This window comes from Somniosus microcephalus, chromosome 4 (assembly GCF_052327205.1).
Source record: "Somniosus microcephalus isolate GS21.2 chromosome 4, FLI_Smic_1.0, whole genome shotgun sequence".
NCBI lineage: Eukaryota > Metazoa > Chordata > Chondrichthyes > Squaliformes > Somniosidae > Somniosus > Somniosus microcephalus.
The window spans coordinates 208,043,486-208,062,276 of record NC_140990.1 but is presented as its reverse complement, the minus strand read 5'-3'; the positions used below and the strand labels follow the sequence as shown (position 1 = coordinate 208,062,276).

The window sequence follows — 18,791 nt, the reverse complement described above, 5'->3', positions numbered from 1 at the left end:
AGCTGTGATCCACAAGCTAAAGGCAGCCTTTGCCAGGCATGGCATGGTAGAGACTTTAGTCTCAGACAATGGCCCCCAATACAAATCAAAAGAGTTTGAGTCGTTTGCCAAGGCATGGGATTTCACACATGTCACATCAAGCCCACATTACCCTCAAAGTAATGGCCTTGCTGAAAAAACTGTCCAGATTGCAAAAACACTCATGGACAAAGCCAAATCGGACAAAAGAGACCCCTACATCAGTCTCCTTGAGTACCGCAACACTCCGGTTGACAACTTCAAGTCACCAGCACAGCTATTGATGAGCCGCAGACTTCGCTCAATCCTTCCAAGCACCAACCAGCAGCTGCAGCCAGAGGTCATCAGCTGCAAGCAAGTGCATGCAAAACGTGTACAGAGACAGCAACACCAAAAGAGATACTATGACAGGTCAGCTAGACTACTGCCGCCGCTGCACAATGGAGAATCTGTCAGAATCCAGGAGCATGACTACTGGAAGCCAGCAGTCGTCATCCAGCCAGCTGACACTGAGCGATCGTATCACGTCCGCACCCCAGAAGGACAGGTGTACCGCCGCAATCGCAGGCACCTCCTGAACACCAAGGAACAACACCGTCATTCCGACGAGAGGATCAGTTCAACAGAGTGTGATGAACAGAGCAATACACAAAACACATCATACTTACCTGAACCTGAATTGTTGACCGATTCAGGAGCATGCTCAGTTTCATACCAGACAAGGTCGGGATGAGAGGTCAAGCCTAGAGTTATCCTTGACTTGTGAACTGTCAAAGGGTGTAGGCGGATCGCTGCCCTAAAAAAAACTGTACATTGTTATTGAAACGTTGAGATGTTTTCAGTGCTAGTTAAATGCTGAGTTTACTTATATGTTTATGCTACCGAGAACATTGTGTAGAAGAAAGGTTTAAAAGTAATGCATAACATTTTTCTTTTAAAAGAAAGGGGATGTAACATTTGCATATTGAATTATCATTGGCCCGCAGGCATCTGTAAGGAATACCTATTATATTCACATGTGATCACATGCTGAGTTGTCATTGGCCTGCAGGCATCTGTAAGGACTACTATTGTTTTGAAGACCCAGGCTAGGGGTCCTAATGCCAGGCTTCCGCCACTGGTACTGCTATGACAAAGATCACAGACCTAATGCTTAATAAAAGAGTTAAACTGTAATACTCCGTTGTCCTGCAATTTATTATTTTTGTACAAAGTGTGCAAAACAAGACACTCTCAAAGTAGTTTTTGTTCTCCATTAGAAATCAAATTAATTTTTTTTCATAGGCAATAAATTTGTACTTGTGGGAATAATTGGCAGTATCATTTTTGTCTTCCAAATTGCTTTTGATGATTTTTGTAGAATGGTGATGGAATGTAACCTCAAATTGCTGACCACAAAAATGGGATCTGTCAAAAGAATGGGCAAGTAGCAAACTGTGCAGACACAGCGGCAGCTACATTCTCACCGCTCATGTGTAGAGCTTGCACATTTTTTCTAACTCCTTCAAAGAGCAGAAAAAGGAAACTGAATACCAATGTCTGAAGAGATGTGTGAAAATCACCATCAAATTATTTACATGCATTCTCAAACTGGCACTTTTCTGCTTGCCTGTAGATTATTTTGAGCTTTGCACCAAACTTTGTATACACCAGATGATTTTGATTAATACTAAACCGATGACTACATAAAATGTTCTCCCCACAACCGCTGCACCCACCCCCCCCAGTTTTCTTCCTGCTTTTCCTAAAGGTGCTGAATCAAGCTGGGCTATGGTTCCTTCAGTACCTCACCTAAGTGGGCCAATATTGATGCAGGATCCTATTGAGCATTGGCAAGTTATTTAATAATAATAATTCAACTTTATTGTCATTGTACAATGCACAAGTACATGAACAACGAAATGTGATCTTGCAAGCTCCCATGAGTCCAGTACAAATAACATTAACATTAAACGTAAATAGCACCGTCCTGGGAGAAGCAAAGCCGCTGCATCTGTGCGCGCCGCCATTCCATTTCCACCATTCCTCCTGTCCGACAATCTTCAGCCCAACGCCCGGGCCTGCTCACCAGCCGCCCCTTCCCAGGGCTGCTTCTGTGACCTTCTCACCAACCGCCCCTCCTTCCATGACCTTCTGCATCTGGTCTTCCCTGATGGTCACCCCTTCCAGGTACTAACCAGGCCTGGCTCTGCTTAGCTTCTAAGCCTTGTCCAGTGACCCTGCCCCTAGTCCCAATGGGGGAAATCATAATGCTACCCTCATTTAATGGCCACACGTGTACAGTTCAAGCAACAGTCGCTGGATAGCGATCAGAAGCAAGAACCATGGCTCATATTTCTCCATCCTAGTCCAGGGATGGTGTGGCCAAATATATTGCGCCCTCCTACCACACAGCGGAGATCCGCTGACTCAGCACAGATTGCATCTCAGGACTTCCTGGACTGTATGGCTTGGATTCTGATTGGAATCTGGAACTCACTGCCTGAAAGGGTGATAGAGGCAGGAACCCTCACAACATTCAAAAAGCATTTAGATGAGCACTTGAAATGCCATAGCGCATAAGTCTACGGACCAAGTGCTGTAAAATGGGATTAGAATAGACAGGGCTTGATGGCCGGTTCGGACACGATGGGCCGAAGGGCCTCTTTCTGTGCTGTAAAACTCTATGGGCTGGATTTTGATACTGGAGGTGGGTAGGAGGCGGGACTACAACTTTGGGGTTGTAGTCCCGCCTCCATTGAGTTGTGGCCAACCCACACGATTTTCACTTGATTGACCTTGTTGAGCCCATGCAGCGGTCTCAGCAGGCCAATTAAGGGCCACCCGGCAACAGGTGACAGATGAAATATCAGCGTTTGACAGCTCTTTGAAGCTGTCAAACTCTGTCAATCTGTACACTAAGTTAATTCCTTCCTCTCAGGCTGATTTAGAGATCTCTCCAGAACAGAAAGCTGAATGCTGCAACTTTTGACAGCTCGCGGCCAGTCTGCTTTCTGTGCCGGTGAGATGAGGGACTCCCGAGATCTGAAGGAAGGAAGCCTGTAAAGGTAAGTAAAGGTAATTAAACTTCTTTAAACACTTTACACGCACCAAACACACTTACCTCTGCACTCATGCACCCATCACTCACCTGAACACCGGACATCTCGAACCCTCCAAGCCCTTCAGCCCGACAGTCCGCCTCGCTAACTTGCCGTGGTTTGGAGCCATCGGGAATCCCACACTTCAGGAATAAAAATAGGGATTAGGCTAAAAACTACCTGTTAACTACCTGTTAACAGGCAGTTAATTGGCACTAATCCCCTTCCCGCCTCGGGGAGGCGACTCCCAGCACAGGTCGGGTATCCGCCTCCTTTGAAACTGGCATGGAGGCGGGATGGGATCGTGCCCCCCAATTTTGCGATTTTAACCCCCCACACGCCTCCAATCCCGCCTCCACGGCCCAATGAAAATCCTGCCCTATGATTCTACGTATCAATTGGGGAGTTTACTGCAATTACATTTAAAGAACATCTAAAGGAAAAGTGATTGAGATTAACTAGTAATTAAATTACAAGACAAGCAGACATGGTTCTTTTACTTAGTTCCAAATCTTAATGTAATCCTATCTAATGTTCTACGGGAACAGGAATACTGCCATCTTATTAGAGAGCATAGAAGGAATAAACGATCAGAAAGTAAATTGATTAACTTCTGCACTAAATCCTGCTGATTGTACAATATACAACTTAGGCATTTTAACACACGGGGAGAAATTCAGTATCGCCACGTTTGGGGCGTTATACTCGAGCGGGCGCGAAATTTAGCACCAAGCGCAAATTATCGCTACCTACAGCTAAATTGACCTGCTTCGCCCCAGGAGGTGCTTGGAGCGCTAAAACAGGCGCTGCACGACTGTCCTAAGGCGCTAAGCCGGAGAAGCAAGGCGCTACCACCGAGGGCGGGCGCAGCACAGGTGCGGCCAGTTAACGATTGCACGCAGACACGCTGGCGCTGGACAGCTCTTAAAGGGGAGGGTCGATCTTGGATTGCAGCCACACCCTGCACATCGGAGCCCTGATTCTCAGCCTGGACAGACCTGCTGCCACATTCTAACGCCTAGGACCATGGAGAGGGCCAGGGAGCAAGCGCAGCGGTTCAGTGAGGGGGCCCTGCAGGTTCTGGTTGGCGCGATGGAGCGCAGGCGATCTATCCTGTTTCCGGACAGTGGCAGGAGGCCGCTGCCCACTGACTATCGCAAAGCTTGGAGGGAGGTGGCTCACAGAGTAACCTCCAGCAGCATGGTGCCTAGGACCTCACTCGGATCGTCAGGGTGAGTACCCTTTTCAGTATCCTCTTCATCCCTGCATGTGCACCTCACTTTATGGCCAAAGGGTCCTGAAAGCCCCAATGCCCAGCCCTCATCCAACACCTATGGGCCTTTCATGAAACTCACACGCACATTCAGCACTTTACACACTGTAAGGGCTATTCGACCATGGGAGGCAGTGCAGCCAAGATCAGGGCTTCACACTGTAAGGGCTATTCGACCATGGGAGGCAGTGCAGCCAAGATCAGGGCTTCACACTGTAAGGGCTATTCCACCATGGGAGGCAGTGCAGCCAAGATCAGGGCTTCACACTGTAAGGGCTATTCCACCATGGGAGGCAGTGCAGCCAAGATCAGGGCTTCACACTGTAAGGGCTATTCCACCATGGGAGGCAGTGCAGCCAAGATCAGGGCATCACACTGTACTCAGAGCCCGTCCTTTCTCTTGCAGGGCAAGCTGGCCCATAACAGGAGGCAGCAGCAACGGACCGGGGGAGGCCGGCCTCACCTTCAAGACCTCAGTGATCTGGAGCAGCGAGTCCAGCGCATTATGGCAGGCTGGATGATTGGCCCCGTCGCCACTGGAGATGCCGACCCCGTTCTGGACAGCAATGGTAAGTTCTGTGAGTGATTCTGAAGGCGAGGAGGAAGAGGAAGCCGGACCATCAGTGCCACCCTCAGCCGAGGCAGCCCATGGCCATAATGGGGACACGTCTTCCCTGGAGGGGAGCAGGGGGGAAGGTTCTGAGGAGGGTGAAGCTCCGGGACCCAGCGGGCTGCAGCAACGTGGGGGGGATAGGGAAGCTCGGCGGCCTTCTCCCCGGAGGGAGAGTCTGGCCTCCAGTCCTGCTACAGTGAGCGCAGAAGAGGTGCAGCTCCTCGCTGAAATGGGCGCCCAGGTGGAGCAGAGGCACACTGAGCTCATGGCTGTAGTGGCAAGGATGCCCGAACCCATGGAGTCACTGGCAAGGAGTGTCCAGGACTTCGGCGCAGCACAGGCAAGGAGTCTGCAGGACTTCGGTGCAGCACAGGTAAGGAGTCTGCAGGACTTCGGTGCAGCACAGGCGGCATCCACGCAACTGCTTAGTGGTGCAATGCAGTCAGTGGCTGGTCTGATGCAGACGCAGATTGAAGCCACACAAGCACTGACTGCTGCCACCCTCGCTGGATCGGGCACAAATCGCCGGGGCCCTCGCCGCGCCGCAGCAGGCCAGCAGTCTGTGCTTCAGCAGATTGCTCCGCATGCTGCAGTGCTGCCCCGTGGGAGTGCCAGTGTGTCGTCCGACCAGGGAGTGCCTGTCCTCTGTCAGGATGGCAGCATTCCTGCTGCCAACACTGTCACTTCTCCACTGCAGCTGCCACCACCCGTAGGACAGACTGCTGCCGCCCATGCAGAGTTGGAGCAGTCAGCAGCCGGGCCCTCCAGGCCCAGAGCTGGTCCAGGCCGTCCCTCAAGGGCATCTGCCGACTCAGTTTCTGACACTCAGCAGCCTTCCCCCAGCCTTGCTGCAGCCACTGGGGTCCCATTGCGGAGGAGCTGCAGGGTGGGAAGGGGCCAATCTCGCAAGCGAAGCAGATCACCCTCGAAGGGCAAAAAGTATGAGGTGTGGCAAAATGCTGTTAATTTTTTTAGTGAAGGCCGAGGATCGTGGTCATTTTTTGTTTACTCTTTTGTTCATTGTCTCCAGGTTGTGAGAGCCAGTTATGTGTCTGACTGCTTTTTTGGGGGTTTCTCTCTATTACTTTGTCATGCGGGAAGGGCACACAGTTTGTTAAATAAAGAAGTGTCTTTATTCAGATTGTGCATGTTTGTTCTTTGAACTATTTGTTGCCTTGACTGGCTCAGGGGTTGCGGAACAGTTCCATTCATGTTCTTTCAATGGCACAAGCCATTCCCTCAGAGGGGGCCTAGAACCGACTTGCAATAAGCTGCTGACGGACGGCCCTTGCACTTTGTGCCTCCCTCCCGTCTTGGTGCTCCTCCTCCTCCTCCTCCTCTGCTGGTGCTCCAATGTCTGGTGGCAGTGGCTGAGCCCTGAGGATTGCCAGGTTATGCAGCATGCAGCACACTACAATGAAATGGGAGACTCACTCAGGTGAGTACTGAGGGGCTCCCCCGGAATGGTCCAGAGAGCGGAACCGTTGCTTTAACACGCCGATTGTGTGCTCAATCATGTTCCTGGTCGCTTGATGGCTCTCATTGTATCGTTCTTCAGCAGGGGTGCTGGGCGCACGGAGCGGGGTCATCAGCCAGGTGCACAGAGGATAGCCCTTGTCCCCGAGAAACCAGCCTCCTGGGTGAGCCGGGGCTTCGAAAAGGTCTGCCACAGAAGTCTGGCGCAAGATGAAGGCGTCGTGGCTGCTGCCTGGAAAGCGGGCATTGACAGCTAGTATCAGCTGTCTGTGGTCACACACCAACTGGACGTTCAACGAATGGAACCCCTTCCGGTTGCGGTAATCCTCGGCATTCTCTTGCGGCGCCCGCAAAGCCACATGCGTGCAGTCAATGGCGCCCTGGACCATGGGGAAGCCCGCTATTCTTGCAAATCCCATTGCGCGCTCTTGCTGCTTGTCTAGGGTCATGGGGAAGGAAATGTACTGATGTCTCCTTTTAAATAGGGCATTGGTGACTTGGCGGATGCAGCAATGCACCGCGAACTGGGAGACATTGGCAATGTCCCCAGTAGCGGATTGGAAGGAGCCGGTGGCATAGAAGTTGAGAGCCACTGTCACCTTCACTGCCACCGACACAGACGTCCTGCTCCTCAGTTGAGGCAGCAGATCTGGCTGAAGCAGGTGGCAGAGCTCAGTGACCACCTCCCTGCTGAATCGAAGCCTCCGAAAACACTGCTCCTCAGACATGTTGAGGTAGGAGAACTGTTGGCGGAATACCCTGGGAGGGTAAGGCGATGCCTGTTTACCCTCCTCCGTCTGGCCATGATTGGCACTTTCTCTCGGTGTCTCAGCCCTCTCAATGCAATGGAGAAACCCAACATTTCCACCCATTGCAGCCCCCATAGTATGTGGCCACTCAAGGTTATGCCACTGAAAAATCAAACCAACTACAAAGTTCTGGGCCGAAGCCAGAAGTACCTCTGCGAGCGCTGACTCAATGCAGAAAGCTCTCTCCCTTTGTCTCTCTGCAAATCTCTCTCTCTCTCACAGAAGGAGTGGTCCAAAAATGGCTACCACAAAGAAGCCAGGAAGAGCCCCCTTTAAATAGCGCCCCCCCCCAGCCCCACAGCGACTGGGAACCGTTCCAGTCAACCAGTCGCTGGGAGCGCCAGGCGGAAAGGAGGGGGGCGCCACTGAAGTTCCGGTTTGGGGCGCCCCAAGGGCGTTGCACCATGAAATGACGTCAGGATCTGCGTGCGCAGCTGAGCGGGCGTTGCGGTTTTGCGCCGCCGCTAAATGTCCGCTCAATTTCGCGAGAGGCGCAGGTCTCACCGCGCCCGGGCGCTAGCTGCTTCGCGCCCCACTTATCGCCCTCTTAAGGCGCTAACGGGTGATGCTAACAACTGAATTTCTGCCCCACGGTCTTTTAAACTACTTTACATGCCAGTACATTACCTATTGAAAATCTTTTGGAACAGGATACATAGATAGTATTCTTCCTTGTTTATAGTGAAGGAATTTCCCCACTTCCTAAATCTTCTTTGTAATAATTTCAAAGCAGTTTCCTTCTCCTCCCACTCACGTACATGCAACATATATCTGCTCACCACAAAATGCTGGGTGGGAGTTCAATTTGTTCACAATTCAAGAAGAGTATGAAAGCGTCGCCTACACTGAATGTCTCCAGTTTGGATTTGAGTACCTCACAGGGAGTTAAATCTTGTTTCTTTTTTACTCTGCAGAATTAACAAGCATCTCTCTCTTTGTGAGGTACGCCTCTATTTTGCACCTTTAATTCTAATTGTTACTGTAGAAATTCTAAAAGCCTACTACTGTATTCTCCTCATCAGACATTTATTTTAACAATTAACACTTTTTTGTTTTTAAAGAAGAAGCCACAAGTAAGGGCCCAACTCATTTTTTTGTTCCATGTAATAGAAGTTTGTATTTGTTCCTGGGATTTCTAGCAAACCCTGTCATTGTGCTATGTGGCTCATCATTCTCAGCTACATCTCTCAGACCTACATCCCATTAATGGGAAATATGGCTCACCCATATCCAACAAGTAGATTCATGCCTCCTCCCATCCAAATCCATAGGATAGCAAAAATGTTGAGAAGTTTAAACTTGGGGCAACCTAAAATGCTTTTTTGTTAGAGGTTCGAGGTACAAAAATAGGAAGGAAATTTGACCTGAGCGAGAGAAAAGGGCGGGGACTAATTAGGTAAATGAAGGACCATTTTGCAGTTAGTGTATATCTATTTTTATCCATATATGTTTGTACTGCAGTCATTCGTGCATGTGCAGTAACACTGAGTGTTCAGCAGCCTGCACTATCCTTCACTAAACTTATAAGCCCATTGCTGAACACAAAGAATGGTACTTCCAACAACAGATAGGTAATATAAGCTTAACTGCAGGAAGTTTGCACTCTCAGGGGGTTCAATGTATTTATTGTAGTATGTCTTCTTGTGAGGTCAGTACACAGCTGGAAGGTTTCACGCCCTGTTGAGGTAGCTTAAAACTTACTGATTGGTCACCTGAGCTCCTCACCATTAGTCACTTTACCATATCAACTGATCTTAAGGACCTTCCAGATTTTGGCATTAGCTGGCCAAAACCATGTAGCTTGTTCAGGGCTGTCTTTGTGGGGATCCACCATTTTGTTTCTCATATTTGGATGGGTATCAGGAGGGATTGATGTCAGTTTGAGTTGGGTTGTTACAGCTATTTTTGGAAAAATATTTTTCGCAAAGCACCCACTGTGCACACCATCTTACCCGAAGAAGATAACCCCAAATCTCTTGTAGCATAACCAAAACCCACTAGTCTCTGACACAACAGATGAGTATAACATTACACACCAGCATCATTGCCATTACCTTGGGCTGTCGGCAACCCATGTCACTCAGCAAAACCTACCCATTATCAAAATGTATGGTATTTACTATACAAGGTACACTGTACACTGTAAATATATGTCATTACCAAAGTATTAAAGAAAAGATTTAAATTGTTCTGTATAGAAGGACAAGGGCATCAGGCACATGGGAACACCACCACCTCCAAGTTCCCCTCCAAGTCACACACCATCCTGACTTAGAAATATATTGCCAATCCTTCATCGTCGCTGGGTCAAAATCCTGGAGCTCCCTCCCAAACAGCACTGTGGGAGTACCTTCACCACACAGACTACAGTGGTTCAAGAAGGTGGCTCACCACCACCTTCTCAAGGGCAATTAGGGATGGGCAATAATTGCTGGCCTTGCCAGCGATGCCCACATCCCATAAACAAATTTAAAAAAGAGATGAAATGGTAATATTTGCAAATCCATATGGAGACTAGTGTCAAAGGAACCAGCAGCAAAGCTGCTCCAGTCTAGAGCTCAAACTAGAACTACACAGCTCAACAAAACTGAGATTGTCATAGAATCATGGTATCATAGAATGGTTACAGCACAGAAGGAGGCCATTCAATCCATTGAGTCCGTGCCGGTTCTCTGCAACAGCACTTCAGCTAGTCCCATTCCCCCGCCCTTTCCCTGTAGCCCTGCAAAAAAATTTCCTTCAGGTACTTAACCAACTCCCCTTTGAAAACCACGATTGAATCTGCCTCCACCACCCTCTCAGACAGTGCATTCCAGATCCTAACCACTCGCTGTGTAAACATTTTTTTCCTCATCTTGCCTTTGGTTCTTCTGCCAATCACCATAAATCTGTGTCCTCTGGTTCCCGATCCTTCCGCCAATGGGAACAGTTTCTCTCTACCTACTCTGTCTAGACCCCTCATGATTTTGAACACCTTTCAAATCTCCTCTCAACCTTCTCTGCTCTAAGGAGAACAACCCAGCTTCTCCAGTCTATCCATGTAACTGAAGTCCCTCATCCCTAGAACCATTCTTGTAAATCTTTTCTGCACCCTCTCTAAGGCCTTCACATCCTTCCTAAAGTGTGGTGCCCAGAATTGGACACAATACTCCAGTTGAGGTCGGACCAGTGTTTTATAAAGGTTCATCATAACTTCCTTGCTTTTGTACTCTATGCCTCTATTTATGAAGCCCAGGATCCCATATGCTTTTTTAACCGCTTTCTCATCCTGCCCTGCCACCTTCAACGATTTGTGCACATATACCCCCAGATCTCTCTGTTCATGCACCCCCAAAGCCAAAACTTAGTTCTCTCTTAGTTCAGATTCTGTTGTTATGGAAAGATCTTTGACCATCATCCATTGACTAAATTCTCTAGAGAGTAGGCAGTATCCATGGTCACATCACACTGTTGTATTGATTCCGTTTAGATTTCACCCTTAGACTATTGAAATACCACAGCAGAGTTTGAATTGGATACATAAACCTGTTTACCATCTGTAACAATGATGCTTTGCTAAGTCTTATATATTATAAAGATAGAATTAGAATCCAAAAATATCTTTCTTTCATCTCTGAACTATAGTTTTTTTAAACTTTATTCTACTGTGGAGGAAATTAACTATCAGACGGAAACTTCGAGGTTCGCTTTAGGAATTTATTACGTGATATCACGGAGAGTCTGCAGCAGTCCCTACTGCTCACCAGCACTCTAAATTACTATTGTACAGCGCTCATAGTTATACAGCAAGGTAAACAACTTCATGTGATTAGCTTACATTACATTTCAACATATGGTTTCATAGGTTCCATTGTTCTCAAAATGTGAACATGTTAATCTGTTTCTTATCGCCAGATGTCCTAAGCCAAAAGGTCAGCTTGACTTTATTATGGTAGTCAGCAGTTCTTTTAGTTTTAACTAGTTTAGTGTCCTTTGTGCAATTAGTAAAGTGGTCAAGTATCCCAGCATGCCTTAATGTTTAATACGTTTTCTCCCACAATTCCCTCCTTGTTGATCTTTACTGATCAACACTGCTTTACGGCATTGTATTCAGTTCGTTTTCATAGGGAGGATAATATCCCTTTGGGAAAGGACGCATTTTTAGACAATCTTCTTCATCATAGTCATCCTGGTTTGCTCTTTCTTTCCTTTCTCTCTAGTACTTTCGTAGCTCTTTTTACAGATGCTACTGATTCTACTGTTTGCGCTAACAGATATCTCATTCTTATCCACATTATACAAATTAATATAAATAAAACTCCTGTCACTACACAAATTATAACCATCGGGTGAACAAACAATTCCAACACTGCGGATGCTTTAGATGACCATCCTTTAAACACATTAAGAGTTTAAACAAGGACAATCAAAAGGTCAGCAGGACAGAAATGTCTTCAGACAAAGTTAGTTAATTATATTCTGTCAGGAGGTTTTGTTTGAATCTTGTTACCAAAAAAATGATTTGCTCACTCATGTCTGATTATCATATTTATACAGTGAAGAACACAAGTTCAATATGATCATGTATAAAGAGAAACGAGATTGACCTTTAACAGAATTGTTTTCATTCTTTGGCCAGGTGTCATTAGCAGTGCGGTTACCCAATAGTTCTGCAATGTATTGTTCTGGCAGGTTGTGACTAACTTAATTGCAATAGGTCAGAAGATTACGTTGGTTGCTGCTAACTCAGTTTTAGTCCACAGGCAATGGTACAAAAATACATTAGATGTCAAGTATCCCATCATGCACTAGTAAGGGCAAAATCATATTTCCACATTCCCTCCTTTTGTCCTTATCAAGGACAACCTAGTCTAGCAAGATTGCATTTAATCTTTCCTTCTCCATCAAATAGGTCCTTGAGCTGTACCTGCATCATTACTTTAACTGGTTCTGCATAATAACTGTGGCCAACACTTGGTCCTCTACTCTTACTCTTATCCAGGCACCATGAGCTTACTGGTCTCCCTATCCCAGATGTATTGGTGAGGACCAGGGAGGGGAGCTGTCTAGCATGGTCATACTTAGGCTGATACCATCCTTTGAGGGTGTCCAAATCATACCCTGCCGAGGTCCAATGCCTTTGCCAGTCTTCATCTACTATAATCTTTTTGGGGCCATTTAACTCATACTTGGTAATACTCCCATTTTGGCGTAAAATCCATTCCATCGTCTCTGACTCATTGAAGGGGATAGGTCTTAATGGAATTCCCCCTTTACTATGTATGGGAACATGGGCACAAACCCAACAGCTGGAAGCGCTTACCGTTGTTGCGTACGTGTATGCCATATACAAAAATGTGTTTATATCCAATTCGGGCATTGCAGGTATTATAAGTGTCCCAAGGAAACATAGTCCTAATGTCCAGTTCCATTTACTGATGGGGTTGGTGATTCCTTTTCCTTGTTTTCTGGAGCTCTTTTGCAGTGGGAGGCGTGGACCCATGTTGGTCTCTCTTTCACCTTTACAGCAGTATTCGTTGCTAGGAGTACTTGGCACGGACCTTCGAATCTGGGTTGGAGACCGTTCTTTCTCTTGAATACTTTCACGTATACGTTGTCTCCTGGTTCTAGGTTATAGCACCTTCCTTCAACTGGTTCAACCTGGGCTTGCTTGACCTGTTGGTGGAAACTGGAAATACACTTAGTTAAGGCAATGCAATAATTCAACATATGTTCATCCATCTTGTGAATGTCCATCTGCTTGTCAGTGAAGGGTGCAGAAAATGGCAGTCTCTGAGGTCGTCCCATGACGACTTCACGTGGTGACAGTCCTGTTGTTCTGTTTGTTGCTGATCGCCTTACCATCAATGCCAAGGGTAAAAGTTCGACCCATTTAAGTCCTGTCTTGCTGCAGAGTTTGGAAAGTTTATTTTTCAGCATACCATTATATATATTTTTTTTTTACCAGTCCCGCTGACTGTGGATGATAGCTGCAGTGGAAGTGTTGGTTGATCTGTAAAGCCTTACACATTCTCGCGCAACTGTCCCAGTAAAATGTGATCCATTGTCACTTGAAAGTTGTGCAGGTATACCAAATCGTGGTACAATTTCTTTTAACAAACATTTTGCAACAGTAACTGCATCATTTTTTTTTACATGGAAAGGCTTCAATCCATCGTGAAAACACATCTACAATAACTAATACATACTTAAATCCTAAACATACTGGTAATTTAATAAAATCCATCTGTAAATGTACAAAGGGTCTTGTTGGATTTGGGTGGGAGGCAGCCTGTACCTTTTCCATTTTACCTGGGTTCATTGTTTGGCAGGTAATGCATTGTTCACTAATTTGTTTTGTAATTGTCAATGCCTGGTGAATACCAAGTTTGTGTGATATAGTCTGCCATCCCCCCTTTGCCTGCATGTGAACATGTGGACACATCGGGCAAGCCATGGGAGTATTGACTTGGGAGCCACCATGCGGCCGTCATGGTAGACCCATACTCCTTCAGGTGTTTTAAAACAAGAATCATTCACCCAAGCTAACACTTCGTCCGGACTGGCCTGTAATTGATGGGCCAAAACGTCATTAATTGTGGGTGGGGGATTGTCTGGATCTTGATTTCTAAGAACATATGCAGACACTTGTGACCCTGTATCAGATAGAGCAGCAGCCTTAGCTGCTCGATCTGCCCTATCATTGCCCAAAGAAGCCTGGTCTTGATTGCCTGTATGTGCTTTGCATTTAATAACAGCAATTTTTGTAGGACATTGGAGAGCCTTTAAAGGGTTATCAATTTGTTCAGCATTTTTTAACTGTAGATCCTGATGAATTCAGGAATCCTCTAAGTTTCCAAATTTGACCATAATCGTGAGTGACTCCAAATGCATACCAAGAGTCAGTATAAATATTCACTGATTTTCCTGTAGCTAAAATACATGCTCTTGTAAGGGCAAACAGTTCTGCTTGTTGTGCTGAAAAGAAAGATGGTAGTGAGCATACTTCGATAATGGAATGATCATCGGAAATGGCATATGCACTTTTTGGCGAGCCCTTTTCGTCTCTGAGGGCTGATCCATCCACATAAAATATAAAATCGCTATTGTCCAGAGGAGTTTCTACAATGTCTATACGAGGCTTAGTGATAAGCTGAGTCACTGATTCACAATGCCTCTTGGGTAGGTGATGCAATTAGCAGGTCGTCTACGTACTGTATGAGGGTTGACCCATCGGTTAAGACAATGTCCTGTAAATCATGTTTGAGGCACTGCGAAAAGATAGTTGAGCTTTCTGTATAGCCTTGTGGCAGCCTGGTCCATGTGTATTGGGTTCCTTTGAACGTGAAGGCAAACAGGAACTGGGAATCTTGGTGAATAGGAATGCTGAAGAAGGCTGAGCAGAGATCAATGACCGTATAATACCTTGAATTAGGAGGTATACTGGTCAGGATAGTGGCTGGGTTTGGGACCACCGGGTAGGCAGGGAGAACAGACTCGTTAACTGCTCTTGGGCCTTGAACCAACCCTGACTTATTCTCCACGCCTGTTGAACTGCAGCTTTTGATAGGCGTAGGACCATCTGTCCTAGATCAGAAGATTTGAATTCATGTGCCACTGCTAGTGTACAGTGTGGCTTAGAGTCTTTTACCCTGAATAATTCCCATGCTGTTTGGGTCAACAAGATTGGTGACGCTATTCCTTCTTGCCCAATTAAAATTCTTCGGATTTTAAATGAATATTTCTGATGCAGAAAGGGCTTGTAATTAATTGCCACTTCTAGATCTTCTCCCGTTTTGTCATAATAGGCTGTACAGTGCAATTTATCATGCCAATGTCCCAAATTAAACTGCTTCTGGTATTCTGATACTGATCTTGTGACATACTGCAATGCTCCCACAGCCATCAGTAATTGTTTACTGAGGTTGTCATCATGATTAGTCCAACAATACAAAATAGGAGAATTGTGGACCTGCAATGGGTACATCCCGCATCTGTCAGTTGGAACATGTACCTTCAGTCCTTTTTCCGTACATGATATCACTGCTTTCATTTTACACAATAAATCTCTTCCTAATAAGTTGATGGGAACGTCTTCAGATAATAAGAATGCATGCTGTCCATGAAAGTCTTTTATCTGTACATCCAATGGAGTGGGCCATACCATAGTCTGGGTTGTTCCTGAAAGTCCTACACATTTGACACTCTGATTGGTACAAGGTGCTCCTACTGCATATTGTTTAGTCAAGACTGAATTAGTTGCTCCAGTGTCTACCAAAAATGGAACTTGTGTTCCATTCATATTTAAATTTATAAATGGCTCTTCTTTAGAATTTAATGATACTGCAGGCAATTGTACCACAGCCTGTTGTTCCTGGGCAATGTCTGGGGTGGGCTCTAAGTAACGTCATGCTGAACAGTTTGGATTTTGCCCAAACTCTTCGTTTGGGCCACTTTGATTTCCCCAGGGATTGCTAGTTGTCCAATTAGTCTGTGGACGAGTGTGAACCTGGGCTTGGGTATTTCCGTTTCCAGATAAATTTTGTGGACCCTGCCAACCCTGATTTTGTTTAACTTTTTGTTGTTTATTCCATTCCTGATTAATCTCATCCCTCTTTTTATTATGTTTACTAACTTCTATACTTCGTTCGCGTCGCCTCTCTGCTTCCTTTTTCCAATCTGAGAAGGCTGACCAATTTACTTTTTTTACTTTTCTAGTTGGGTCCCTTTGTTTTTATGAGGCATTCCTCTAGACAGGTAATTCTGTCTATGTTAAAGGTGCCATCTGGTGGAAATGAGTATTTCCCATTTCGGGTCCCTCTGGACCACCTTGGCAGGTCATTGATTGAAACTTGACCGCAGTTTTGAAAAATATAACAAGCAGGGGTGCCTTTCTCTGGGATTTTACTAGATTTGGCACACTTTTTTTTTTACTTAATTGGGACTTTCCTGTTGGTTAGTCTCAACTAGGCGTAATTTCTCTGGATCGCAATAACCCGTTTCCCCTTTGCGATTTTGCAACCAAGTTGCTGTAAGAGATGAAAAGAAACACATACTAACAATAACAAGACTAATAATAACTAACGCGACAGACCACACAGGTAAACAAATTAGGTAACTCATTAAAATCTTATACTATATACTGAACAATAGACACAATTCTCAGTCTGTGTTATTCGCCACTGCAGAACTGAGTCCTTATACTTTAATGAAATCTCTGAAGGTCTCCTGCCTTCTGCCGCAAGACTCTCTCTCCAGCTTCTTAATCTCTGGGGGACCCACCCCCTATTATCTCTGAAGGTCTCCTGCCTTCTGCTGCAAGACTCTCTCTCCGGCTTCTTAATCTCCGGGGGACCCACCCCCTACTATAGTCTTAACTTAATCTCCGGGGGACCCACCCCCACTGCAGTATCAAACTTCTAGCGCTTTTCCTTTTACCCTTGGTACCTTTCTTAGTCCGGGATCACCCGACTTTACTGTGTCTTATCTGGACGGTCTATTTCAGGGCTCAGGTTTCCGAAATCGTCTCCTTTTCTTTTATTACAGTATCGGCTGGCGATCCCGGTGGAACGATGGGATCTCCTACCTTTTTTCGATGTTGCACGAGCTTTTTTATTCTGTCATTCGTTCTTTTACATATCTTGATTTTACCATTTGCAGCCTCCTGTTTTACCTTGCCTCGGGCTCCTTTCTTGGCAGGCTCGGACGAATCCGCTCGACTGCCGTTATTTCCCATCTTCTCCTTACTCCTGTAACTTAGTTTTAAACTTACTGGTTATACAACCGCAGGTTATTTTATATACACAAAATACAATGAGCGCTCACCGGTTTTTCCGTCCGCGAATCCTGAAGTCAACCCTTTATTCTCTTTGTAGCTACTTAATTCGGTGCCATAGTCTTTTCTCTCTTCTCCGCAGTCTTGCCTCAGCCTGATGGGGCTTCTTGGCTCAGCATGAGTCACCGGCCGGATAACTAGGCAACCGCGCGCCGTCCCCCTTTCAGCTGGGACGCGCTAGGTACTCTCCCCCTTTCAGCTGGGAGGCACCGGGCACTTTCCTTTTATTTTTAGGAGAGTCCCTTTTTAAATTTCCTTTGTCTAATTGGAGCCTAAGCGGGCCAAGTGATATACAAGGTCGACGCTATACCCAACTTAGACCTTTTTAGTTCTTTTAGATCCCGTTGTTAGGGATCCTGCCGACTACGCTAAATTCTGTGGAGGAAATTAACTATCAGACGGAGACTTCGAGGTTCGCTTTAGGAATTTATTACGTGATATCACGGAGAGTCTGCAGCAGTCCCTACTGCTCACCAGCACTCTAAATTACTATTGTACAGCGCTCATAGTTATACAGCAAGGTAAACAACTTCATGTGATTAGCTTACATTACATTTCAACATATGGTTTCATAGGTTCCATTGTTCTCAAAATGTGAACATGTTAATCTGTTTCTTATCACCAGATGTCCTAAGCCAAAAGGTCAGCTTGACTTTATTATGGCAGTCAGCAGTTCTTTTAGTTTTAACTAGTTTAGTGTCCTTTGTGCAATTAGTAAAGTGGTCAAGTATCCCAGCATGCCTTAATGTTTAATACGTTTTCTCCCACATCTACATTATTTGGTGAAATTTTTTTCACGTTTTTATTTTTCTCCTGCTCAGCTTTGTTTTCTTCAGATTTTACCAAGCATTGTTCCATAGCTGAGAGGGAAGGCATATGGCTTAATCTTGGGCCTTTTCCAATGAAGGGTGCCAGAGCCACTCTTCAATAGCGTTTATATAATGGCTTTAACATAAAGAACGCACCAAGGCACTTTACAGTTAGGCATAAGGAAAACAACTGCTGAGCCAAGAAGGCAGAGGTTAGAAGGAGTGACTGAAGTTTTGGTTGAAGAGATGGATTTTGAAAAGGTTTTTAAAAGAGAGGGTCTTCAAGGGGCAGAGAGGTTTAGGGTGGGAATTCCAGGGGGCAGGACCCAGACAACTGCCAGGAAGTTTGGGATGAATTATGGTCTTTGATTATCCCTCTCACTGTATATGAAAATCCTTGGCATATGTTCTGCTCTCTCCCCATATGGCACATCTGAAATTGGGAACTCACTACACAGCAGATGTAATTTGTTACATATGGAGTTAGCTTCATCGCACAAATAAAATTTTGTGAAAAAAAAATTAAGGGAGATTTTGTGAGTACATTACTAGAAGTATAGAATGTTGTTTCCAGAGATGATAAGGTATTGATGAGATTTTCTGTTGTTGACAGCCCTACAACTCTGACTGGCCTTATCATAGATATTCAGTATATGATTTATTAATTATTTTTCATTTATGAAGTTGCACAGAATTAGTTTGAATTTTCTTTATATGAGTAATTCTTCCTTCTCTCAATTCTCTCTGACCTTTCTTGAAGGTGCTGAGTCACGCTGGAGTACGATTCTATATAATGCGGTCACTCACTCGAGTAGCAATTCTTCATGTGAAGGACCACAGGGCTACCGGTGTCGGTAGGTTACTTGACCTTCGAAGACATTGGCCCAGAAATTCGGGTC

At 45.7% G+C, this 18,791-nt stretch overlaps 1 protein-coding gene across 1 annotated transcript in view; it reads left to right on the top strand.

Annotated features, from left to right (window-relative positions):
• LOC147120181 (nmrA-like family domain-containing protein 1) overlaps positions 1 to 18,791 on the top strand; it is a 125,925-nt gene that overhangs the window by 94,221 nt on the left and 12,913 nt on the right. The window lies entirely within an intron of this gene.